The sequence below is a fragment of the Eleginops maclovinus genome, chromosome 23, assembly GCF_036324505.1.
Source record: "Eleginops maclovinus isolate JMC-PN-2008 ecotype Puerto Natales chromosome 23, JC_Emac_rtc_rv5, whole genome shotgun sequence".
Lineage (NCBI taxonomy): Eukaryota > Metazoa > Chordata > Actinopteri > Perciformes > Eleginopidae > Eleginops > Eleginops maclovinus.
The window spans coordinates 6,343,551-6,355,553 of NC_086371.1; the positions used below are offsets into that span (position 1 = coordinate 6,343,551).

General features: G+C 39.2%; 1 protein-coding gene and 1 long non-coding RNA gene across 2 annotated transcripts in view; one reads left to right on the forward strand and one right to left on the reverse strand.

Moving 5' to 3' along the window:
* pitx2 (paired-like homeodomain 2) overlaps positions 1 to 1,061 on the reverse strand; it is a 52,057-nt gene extending 50,996 nt beyond the window's left edge. The window contains exon 1 of the mRNA XM_063877132.1: positions 945 to 1,061. The gene's annotated coding sequence lies outside the window, so the exon portion shown is untranslated. The remainder of the gene's footprint in view (positions 1 to 944) is intronic.
* The window catches only part of LOC134860238 (uncharacterized), a 152,675-nt gene that overhangs the window by 65,936 nt on the left and 74,736 nt on the right, over positions 1 to 12,003 (forward strand). The gene's annotated exons all lie outside the window — the stretch shown is intronic.

Sequence of the window (12,003 nt, forward strand, 5' to 3'; positions counted from 1 at the left end):
CGAGACATCTCCTGCGATCCTCCTACCTCCATGTTGGTTTGCGTTGGAACTGGAGATGTTGTTTTACCCTACTAGCAGCTAGATAGTCTTTTACTATTTATTTTTATAATCCCTCCGCACACAGACGGGCTTAAAAAAAAAGGACCGTCTTTTAAGTGTTAAATTATAAACACTAATGTCCTCTGAAGATATTACAAAAACAAATCATGGTTGCGAACACCAAAAAGGTGTGTGTGTGTGTGTGTGTGTGTGTGTGTGTGTGTGTGTGTGTGTGTGTGTGTGTGTGTGTGTGTGTGTGTGTGTGTGTGTGTGTGTGTGTGTGTGTGTGTGTGTGTGTGTGTGTGTGTGTGTGTGTGTGTGTGTGTGTGTGTGTGTGTGTGTGTGTGTGTGTGTGTGTGTGTGTGTGTGTGTGTGTGTGTGTGTGTGTGTGTGTGTGTGTGTGTGTGTGTGTGTGTGTGTGTGTGTGTGTGTGTGTGTGTGTGTCACCTAAATTAAACCGTGTGGTCACCAAAAGTCCCTCATCACTCTCCCAGCCCCCACCTCATTCTCCTCGTCCCTTCAACCCAGGCCTCTCATTGACCTTCCAGGCGCTCATTGTCCCAAAGTGAGACTTGATTACTGGCCTAAGCCCTGTGAAGGTTCGCCTCAGTGGCCACAGCTGATCTTTTATACTAATTTCGGATTAATGCGGGGTCTGCAACACTGCGTAAACACAGCCACTGAGAAGGCCCCTGCCACACAGAGCTAAACATTAATCCTCCTTAATGCTGAGAGTCAACTTCCAGTCCTTATCAGAATTTGTCTTAATCTCTGCCTGGGCTGTACAAAACTCCACTGCTCAATAAGTAAAATGTACGCCACCAAACAACAAATGAGCCAGTGACCTGTGCTGGAATAGAAAAAACTGCACATATGCGTGATAAAGAATAAAACTGAAGCCTTACCTTGGAGATGTTTAAAAGCAGTCGTCCTTTTTTATGGGAAAATGAAGATGTAATTAACAAAATAGGATAAGGAAATTTACAGATTTTTCTTTAGCTTTTCTGTGGGCAAATGTTCAGTCTTTCCGTCCTCGATTTCACACACTGCCACAAGCATTTCAGCAAGTTTCCCCGACTCCCCGTCTCTCTTCCTTATTTTTCTCTCCCATGCCGTTACGAATCCACTGATGTGTGGGTTTTGACCATGTGGGTCCTAGTCCCTGTCTAGTCTGGTGCCCTTCCCTAGACTGCGTGTGCTTGTCTGTAATTTTCTCAATATGAGATATATGATATATTATTTCAGAAAATATCTATTCATGCTTCAGCTGAGATTTAAACACTTTGATTTATGACTGGATGTTTTTGTATCACCACCACTGATATATTTACCGTACATTGAAGACTTATGTCTTAAAATACTCCCCTCTTTTACATGAAGTCAACTTACTAAAGGAATGCCTCTATCTTTTATATTTTCACAAGGCAGACAAAGCAAGCACATCCTTTAAACTTATTTTTAAAAGTAGGTCATTAAAATGTATTTCCAAACTATTTAACCACACATTTTTCACACTTTTTTTACTTAAATTATTTTTGTTTTTAAATATTTTACTTTGGGGAAAAATAAGTCATAAGCAGAGATTGATAACGGAAGCATAGGAGAATGATTTTCTTAATAACATTTAGAAAGGGAAAATATATGCTTAATTCAAAAATAAGGATCAATTCCTGCTCCAAGGTCCTATTGGATAATGAGCCGCCAAGCCCTCTGGGTGAGGATCATTACGCCGAGGCACCGGAGGGAACGAGGCGACTAATCTCTCTGTAGCCCGGTCCAACAAACACTGCAGCAGAACGACATGAGGACTGTGTGTGGACTGGACCGTGTACATGTTAAGCTGGCAAATGTAAACACAGCGGGCTGGTGGAAAAAGCACGCCACATAATTATAAAGTTAGAAGTTATTGCCAAAGTGAAAACCGGAGAAAAGCATGGGGAGTAGGGAATGCCATGCAGTATATACAGGGCCTTAAAAGACCCGCTGTTTAAAGTGACTTTTCACTTATGCAGCCTTGGTGAGACTCTGTTGACTTTTACAGTCTCTCTTTGGCCACACTCTACTTTGCAAAACTAAATTATCCCACTCTGAGGTTTTGGGACAGAGCTTTTAATTTAACGGTTACATTTGGCAAGAATCCTCATCACTCTGAAAATTCATCACTCTGAATTTTCTATTTTCTTCTACACATGAAGATTCATCTCGCTGCCCTGTAATTATGCTGGTGAAGCGATCAATGAGCTGGGAGTATTTTCCTCCAAAGTCGGGTCAATAACTTTAGTATTCTTGAAGGTTCTGCGCAGCCTCTAGCCCCTCTACATTATTCAATTTTTACTGAGGTTAGTGCTAGTCTTTTATGAGCTGTGAACTGACCACAAATGTACGGACTAGTCCGTCCCAAAGTACATCCCTTACCCCTCTTCCCATCCTTTCTCAACTACTCTTCTCAAGTCTATGGGAAAGGGCAAAAAAAGATGGCAACAGCTTTAAAACGGAAAAATCCTTTAATGCAATTCCTACCTTATCTAAAACACCTACATATCTGTCTCCAGTCTGCGGCCTTTGAAAGGATATTTCAGGCCTGGGATTGGGGCAAGGGGGGGGTGAAATCTCCCTTCAGAAGCAGGGCTAGGGATGAGTTATAGGCATCTAAGAGGCTGGAAATCTCTGGGGCCTGACCATGGCTTTAGCATACAGCTCCAACCACGGCCTGGGTCTGGAGCAGAGGGAGACTCCCCCCTCCCCGACCCTCGTCAAAGGAAGAAATATAGAGAAGCATGAGAAGACAGCGCTGATATTGAGAATTAAGAGCACCAGGTTTTGGTTTCTGATGTTTTCCTATTCACAAGTTCAGTGAAGTGCAGTCTTTGTTGAAGCTATTCTGCGATTATTTTTTGCCAATTTGAATAGATTTAGCTATGGAGACGACAGGAAATAATTGAATGAATGATTAAATTAAAGTGAAACAACATCTTAACTCTACACATTTTTTTTTCAAAGGTTACAGCTGCTTCTCTGGGTCGTCCCCAAGGGGATAGCGCAGATGTCATCACACACAAGTATTGATGTAACTTTTACACTCAACTTTGAAGTTATTTTTGTCGTTAGAAATCCCCCTCCGATATATCTGAACACATCTTCATTGAGTGATAATTTATCTGATATCCATATGAATCCATATATTGCTTGTTGAATTTTTTTTTAATTCTACCTGACCAATTTGTCTTCGATTTTAAGGAAATATTTAACTTGGAGCACATCATTCCTTCCAATAAAATTAAGAGTAAGTTGTATTAAACGATCTACCAGGTCACTTTGTGTGTGTTTTGGATTATATAATGAGCTCGTTTTGCAAACTTTCCGCACACAATATGCTTTAGAGTGTAGTAAGTGCCCTATCTGAGGCTTTGAAGGTTAAGATGTGCTGTCCTGCCCAGTGTCTCCCTTGTCTTTGCCCCCTCTATTAGTCTGGCTTTAACACACTGCTCTGCACAGAGCCAGTAAATTTTCCTGCAGAGGATAAAGTTCAAGAAGATAAAATCAAACAGATGTCAGTGTGAGGGTGAGTCTTCGTGACCCATAAAAGTGCTCTCATCAAAGAGCTGAATCATTTGTTTTGAATTATTACATTGTTATCAAAAGGGACGGCAGCGGCCTGTTTGAGGAGGAATCTGATCTGTTTGTCCAAAAACATGAGCAGGGATACTCCAGCCCAGAGGAACCATGGGAAAAGAGCGACGGCTGACAGGTGGAGGCAGCTGGGGATGCGTTTGATTGACAGCCATCAGCTATCTTTGGACTTTGTGTTTACTTTTGTTTAGTGGAGCTGAGTGTTGACTGTCTGGCATCTCGGTCTGCTCACCAACTTTTTTTGTAAACTCTACCTCCTGCAACTAAATTGGTATAGGAAAACAGTTTCAGGAGAGATGTTGTGACGGGGTTTTTTTTGTATTCATGACACGCCAACACTGCACGTTTCCTCTGTTGTAAATTTGATTAAGTTTCACTAATGAAATTTGTGATAAGATCAAAAGCAAACTAAAGATGCTGGGCAGATAAGTTCAATAAATGTTGATTCGTTCTGAATCATTTGGCACACATTGGACTTGTTTAGTCTTACACCAGAGGAAGATCATTCCTCTCAGGGTCATACGTTCACGCAGAGTTCATGTTAAGGTTACATTTTTGCCTTATCTCCTAAATCTTGTTTCAACTGATGAGAAAGGTTAAATCCCAGACAATAAAATGTTGCTTCTCTTTTTAAAGTCTGCTCTCGATACTTTGTGATATATAGGTAATAAAAGCAATAAATACAAAACATCTGACCAAATATACACAGAGTATTTGCATCTGTTGTTATAATTCAGGACCTCAAGAATTTACACCATGAAAAAGTGAGAGTGTTGTCTTTTCGAGGGCCCAAAAACAAACTTGATTTCAAAGAGTCTGCGGCATAGGAAATTCGAGGTCAGCCATGAGGGGGGGCAAAGTAAACTAACTGTCGGTGTTTGCACACTTTACCCATGTGAACTTAAGCTGACTGAAGCACGCAATCTCAGTTAGTTTGGTAACTTATATGACATGCGACTGTGGAGTACTTCACTGGGGTTGTGTTGATAATCCGGCAACAACAACAGTGCTTTTGGTCTGAAGTCCAGTTTAAGCTCTTTTCCCTCTATTTTAGTGCATTTAAATATTCACGAAACATTGCAATACTTAGCAAATAATTGAAAATGCCATTTACATTGTGGTTTGAAAAGTGATATTTTTTTTAATGTATTTAACTATTTTTCCAAGGATTTTATCTTTTTAAACTCCTTTAGACAAATCCAAGTTTTCTTATGGCGGTGGCACAGAGCTGTCACGAGGAACCATGAGGGACGAGCTAGCTGGGATCACAGGAAGACATTTGATAAGCAGGCCCTGGAGTGCTATCACTCCTAGCAGGCTATTCTCACTTTCGCAGTGCGGGGGCAGCAAGCCAGTAGCAAGATTACTCCCCACAGCAGTCAATACAGTCCCTGCACTTTCCTAACACTCTACACTCAGGTTATAGATAAAGCTCATTGTCCTAGAGGTTCATTTCCAAATGACATCAGTAAAATACTGATCTTTATGTGCAACATAATGCATAGATAGAATACACTTAAATAATAACTGGCTGAAGCGCAAATAAAGTCTCAAAATTAAAAAGATTACAGAAAAATGTATTACTTGTTGTAAACCAGACAACAGCGAAACAATCTCTCTGGGGGGTTTGGCCATTACCTCTGCCCTGAGACCTCAAGTAAATGTTAACTTGATTATACAAAATTGTAAAAAGTGAGTTTGATTTTAACATTTCTCGTTGATCACTCAGATTTTTTTAGCAAAGTTTAAACGCAACGCTGTCCACTGCTATTAAACCACAAGCTCATTTTCATACCTAGCCAGAACAAAATCACAAGCAACAGGGATATGCATGCTATTGTGTTTTAATTTATAAAGCGTATGCCACCATGGACACTGTCTTAACATGTCTTCACATGAAATAACCTCACCTTAATGATGTCGCCTTGGTGCTTTACTGAGAATGAAACTTTGACTCAAGCCCATTGAGACAAAGAAAATGGAAAAATACGTATTGAGATATGATGTCAATACTATACTGAACAAAACCGTAAACATTGATTGGGTGCCCTAGTTGCCAAATATGCATAGCATGTAACTGTGACCTCCCTGGTAGTCTTGACATCTCAGTTGCATTTCATTTAAAATCATAAGAGAACATGCATGACCCTAAAATATCAGCAAAGAAAGCTGATAAATCACAAGGTGGTCTAAAAGAGAAACACATTGGCAAAATTGTTCATCAACATACCGACTGAAACTGTCAAAAGTATGTTCCCCCATGTGATCTGAATAAAATGTAAGACAACAAAAGATTAAGCACGCTCACCAATGTTTTCCTAGATAATTAAAGATTTTAAGAAAGTTCAAGTGTAAATATCTGAATGCTCTTCCTCCGGCAGAAGTATCTCTCACAAGCTGATTTGGTATTTCACATTGACATTTAACAATAATCAGCGATTCTCTGCAGAGAGACGAGCTGTCAACAGCTGCAAACCCCCTCACCTGCCGGAGGCGACGAAGGCTCGTAATGAACTGCGGAGGTTTGCTTCTGGACCCCCTCCATCCCCGGGTTATTGATACAGTACGGTGGGAAGATAGCTCTATTTTCTGCATAGATGAATGAGGAGAGCGGCACCGTTTACATACTGTATTTCCCAGTGTTTGCCCTGAGGAAGGGAGCCTTGGTGGAATTTGTATTGACTCTACAAATGTTTAATGAGCAAGCAGCAGAAGCAGCAGCTGGTTGCACGGCGCTGATGAAATGATGACACAAGACACGTGTGTGTTCCTGTGCACAGCAGTGACTGGGCATGTGTACCACACACAGGTCTGCGCAGGCCATCGTTGCCTCGGTAAACACAATACAGTTTATTTTTCTTATGAGTTCAGAGAAGTGTAATATGTTTGTAAAATAACTTATTTTATGATGCTTCTTTTTTGTGTGTACAAAAGGCACAACATTAAATATGAATGCATGTTTACGGGTGTGAACATTTTAGTTTCATAGCAAATTTTGTAATTTTAAAATCCACGTGAAAGTAACTTTTTTCTTATAATGAAACCTTGCAAGCGTAACTTGTTACAGTGAAACAGGATTATATGTCAAAGGACAAAAAGGTGTTTTTTTGCAAAGAATTCTAATATAATTGAAGAAATAAATGAGCAGATGGACAAAAGAAATGAGAATAAATTGCATTTTTAGGACATAGATGGCTTTTGAACCCAATATAAGTCCATAGCATCAGAATAGTAAAACAGCAGAAACACTGTGGCACCAGCATCGTGTCGATCTTTAAGAGAGCGTGGGCAGCCACAGTCCACAAAGCTAACCCTGTCATCTGGCAGCAGATTTGCAAGAGAGATAAACTGAGATCCTTCAGGGGATCAAACCCAGCCTCTATCTCTAACAGAGGATTTAGCCAGCAGAGACTAAAGGGGTTCGAGCAGAATTACTCTGTATGGAGCCGGAATGAGTCGTTGCATTTACCCCGCAAGTTGGTTGCTTTTGTGCCTGGATACTGTTTAGCAGGATAATACAGAAAGATAAAAATGCACTTTTATTCTGTGTTGCAGGTTAACAAGCTGCTCTGTTTGGAGGGAAGGTTTACATCTATAGCTACAAGTCTTTGGATACAAAAGCATGAACTGAATAATAAACCCTGCTTGCATGTTTCAGCTGGTGCTGACTGTGCTGACCCAGTGCTGTATCGTCCAAAGGTAGTTAATGTGCCTAATGAATAGCAAAAAAAGTAATGAGTTACTGACATTTAGCCAGGAGGGCTTTCCCAGTGTAAGGAATTACAACCAGGAAGTGACCCAAACAGGATGTAAAAAGGGTTTTAGTCTATTTTAACATATTTTCGTCCTTTATTTTCTGTTTCAAATTTTGCTTTGGTTTAACTCCATAAGGCAATGATGGGGGTAGCACAATGGTAAAGGAATAACAATTAACACATTCATTTTTAGAAAGCTCAGATCATGAAGGTTTTTCTGGACTTGTTGTTAATCTGGTTGATTGTTAAATTACCTGGACATTTGTTTAAAAAAAATGGAAATAACCTGAAATGTAATTAGTTATGAAAATAACTTCCCAAAGGTTATATGATTTAGAAAAGCTTTTCTTGATTAGAAATGACTATTTCTACCTAGTACTGCTGGAATTTTTTGGGAACTTTCCCTGACCTTTTTCAGGGATCACTAGTGGTACTATCAGATTTGGTTCTTGTGGGATTTATTAGGGCCACACTTATTAATATTATTTTTAGACATTAATATCAATAAAGCACATTTCAAAGTGCTTTCAAAAAAGAAAAAACACAAAGAGCATTACAGCTTTTTAGGACTAGTGTTATGCTATGGGTTCAGCACCTGGACCAATACCTGCTTTAGTTTTGGCTTTCGCTAGTGGTAACCCAGTTAGGGTTACATCCTTGTTACTTACATGATGAATTCCACCAGTTGGTTTGGGTGTCTGACCATAGCCGATGGGATCTGGGGATAATGTGTTACTCCTTCCCTATAAATCTCCTCACTGGCAGGAAAAAAAGCAGCGGCTGGCGACACCATGCCCGCTCATTTTGTAAATCAAGAACCAGCAGGCTACATGATATACAGTGAGTGGCACGTGAGTGGTGCAACACTTTATTGGCTTAAGAGCAGACGGGATGAGATTGCAGAGAATGTATTATATCATGCATTATCAGTGGGTTTTATATGGCGAGTAACAATCATGGCAAATCGGAATGGCTCCTTTCATGCACTATAAAATCCAGTTTCTTCCCACCATGATACACAAACAGCCTGCAGTCAGAAGCAAATGAGAAAGAGGAATGTGATGGCTACTTCTGGTGATACCGTAAGATGTCAATTTCTGACATGTTAGCTATAAAAGTAAATGATATACAATGTCATAATATTAAGGTTAGGTTGCTTCAAGCTTTTTTGGCAAGTGTGGCTTTTATTGGTTGGAAATAATTACAAACCTCGGATTTAGCCCTGGTGTTTATGGGACATTTTTACAGCAACTTTCAGGGTAATGTTTAATTACAGTTATTACTGTGAGTTACAAATTGTGGCATTTCATTTGTGTCATTTTGTAACCAAGATGAGAGCATTTGTTGTTTTGGTTTTGCAACCAGTTAGATTGCTTCCTTTTTAGGATGATTTTTCTAAAATGACTTTATTTAAAAAGTATTGTCTATAGAAAACACAAAATGGGCATTACATTTGTTTTACTTTTTTGTTATTTAAGAAATTAAAACTACTTTGGAGAATCCAAAGGAGAATAAAAATCCACAATTGAAAGCTTTTTTTTCAACTGTTAAATAAAAAGTAATGCTTGATAATTAATGTAGTTGTTATTTCTGCTAATTACTTGTTTAAATAGTTTTTTCAGTCCATCTTCGACAAAAATGTTTGTATCTTATGATTGAATATCAAAATAATAAATCTATAATAGAACAATTGTACCCATTATAAAGGATATTATAATTTAAATTGTCCAAAAAAAAGGAAAGATGCACAACTTGGTGAAATTAGTATTCTCTATATCGAATGTATGTACAATAGAAGTCAGAGTTCCATAGCAAACTATTAGCCCACTCTCCAACCCCTGTTGCACAGCCCTACTTCTTATTACTACAATAGTTGTTTCACCTTTTCAGTTTAATAATTCCAGTAGATATTAAACTCTCCCGGCAGGCTGCGGGCTATATAGTGTAGGGATTTACCGAGGGATTTGCGTCCCCCTTTCTGCTAGTTCAAATCTCTGTGTCTTCTCAGAACAAATTATCATAACCATCATCGGGCACAACTCCATCATGAAAACCCAGGGCAGGAAAACCGTTGTCAGCGATTCCATGTGCCCTTTCTCTCACAAATATGAAATATGGTTGTTGTGCGGCCCAATTGGAGTGTTATCCCATGGTACCACAGCCATTGTGGAAACACGAGTTATTGTCAAATAGCTGTGTGATTGACATAAAAACAAATCACATTTGTCCTCAATAGAAGACATCTTTGTAATTATATTGCTCTATAAAAGGATTTTGATTGATTTAGATCCCTAGCCGTGACACGATTGTTTTTGAAATTTAAAGAGTTCATAACATTGTTTGATGAAAGTGTAGGGTCCTTATGCAAAGATAAAGCATTCGCATGAACCCACATTAATGTTATTGTTATAAAAAATGAAATGTATACTGTGTTTTCCAGCCCTGAGAACTTCTCATTAGATAGGGCTGAAAGGACCAAACAGAGAGGCAGGGAGAAAGTTTTCATATGGGAGATCTTTCATCTATCACGGCGTATTATGTATCCAGCTTAATACATCATCAAGGGGGTTAACACACCATCGCGTGACAAGCTGTGATGCCATAAGACTGAAAGTAAATTAACGTGACGCGGCGGACCCTGGGACCCTTGATAAACGTGGAAACCTTTATTATTATTTATCTTATTTTGGGTGTGTAAGCTGAGAGCAGACGGGGCGGGTCAGCACAATGTCCGGATTGTTCCAGGCCGCACGCACCTACGTACTGAGAGACATGAAGGCTTTCACCTATAGGGGCACCGCTTTACTTTCCAATCTCTAAACCCTGAATATGGCTAGTGTGGGAAAAAGTGAGTTTTCTGCCTCTCTGCCTCTGACTGAAAGGGAGCAGGTCAAATCCTCTGCTAGATGCCCCAGGCTATTTTTCCTTTCCTCCTTTTTTTTTCTTTTTCTGAACACCTCCACACCAAGAGAGCCAAATCTCTGCCAGCAGACGGAGGAGGGGAAGGGAGGGGAGGGGAGACAAGAAATGCTCTTCTGTTTTCACTTTGTGTGTGTGTTGAACCCTCTGGGGCTGAAATAATTAAGATCAATATATATGAAAGTTCAAGATACTTTTTTTCCCTAAGTTGGTTCATTTTAAGGTAATTAAAGCGTGATCTGGATCTCATGCGAGTCTTCCAAGCCTCATTGACTTACAGTATCTTTGGCGATAGGAAGATTTACAAGCCGTATTGCTTCAGCATCTGCTAATTACACTTCTGCTATAATTGTACCCTGTCTCACTTTGCTATTTCACCAATTATTGAATACACACATAGGAATACACATATGAACAAACGCATAAAGACATAATATCTCTTTTACTTACTATTTTTCTAATTTCCCACGCATTCAAAAATCAGTAATGTAGACATGAAATTGAATGTATTTTTTTCCTCTTTATAATAATGTTCTGATTGTGTTATTATTTTACTCCAATAATTTAATATCAGCGAACAAAGTAGTTGATAGAGGTAGCTCTTGTTTTTATTAAATTGATAGTGTTATTCATTATTAAGTTATTTACATAACTGTATTTGCAGATGAATTTATTCTTATATATATTATTATAAGCTTATGCAAAAAAAGCTCTTCACATTCTCTATTTTTGTCATAATGTCAAAGCTGTTATACTAAAACGGTAAAAGTAAACATGTGCAAAAGTTTATATTTGCAGAGTTTATGAATGTGAATAAAAATGGGTTTTTTTTAATCATGGTTTACAATTAATATTGATCTTATTTAATTGCTTTTTTAATTGTTCATGGGTCATGACATGGCTATTAACACATAAAGCAAAATGACTTTCAATTTCGGAAATTAAATGAAGGAAAACTCCCGCCTGAAATAAATTGTAGATGTATGTTGCTTACCTTCAAGCATCAAGATGCTATCATTACTCTGCTGAGCATCACTGGCCAGAGTGACACCAGTCCATTACACCGCCAAAGCCCTCAACACCACCCCCCCACCGCCCCTCACAGGTCACCTTCAGGAGGATTCCACTCTCCACCAAGATCACCAAACAACACCCTTCCCATCAGGCCATTGTTCAACCCAATTCCACCTGGGATAGATACAAGAGGATTGGAGAGAGGCTGAGGAGAGGAAATGCGTGTGTGGTAAAATGTCACTGTGTGTTTGTGTGTGTGTGTGTGTACGACCAGCTGTCCCGGGGTTCTAAGGCTGCAGCTGTTTCGCCAGCCTTATGCTGATAAAGGCAATAGGACTGTAGGGATGGACATTATGGAGAGAAGAAAACACACTGACACACATTAAGAGACATTCACACACACCCACATAGTAGTTTATTCTGGGTTGTTCTTTAATTCAACATAAACTTAAAAACAAAACTGCTTACCAAGATCCATTCATGGATATTGAAAGAAGCAACACTGCTCAGCTAACACTCAAACATTATGTATGATTATGTCCTTGTAAACCACAGTTGTATTGCACTAGCACTCTGAACTCACTTGTGTTTTAAATGTGTGTAAGCTGCTCCCTAAAGGCAACAAAAAAAGTACCACAGTATCCAA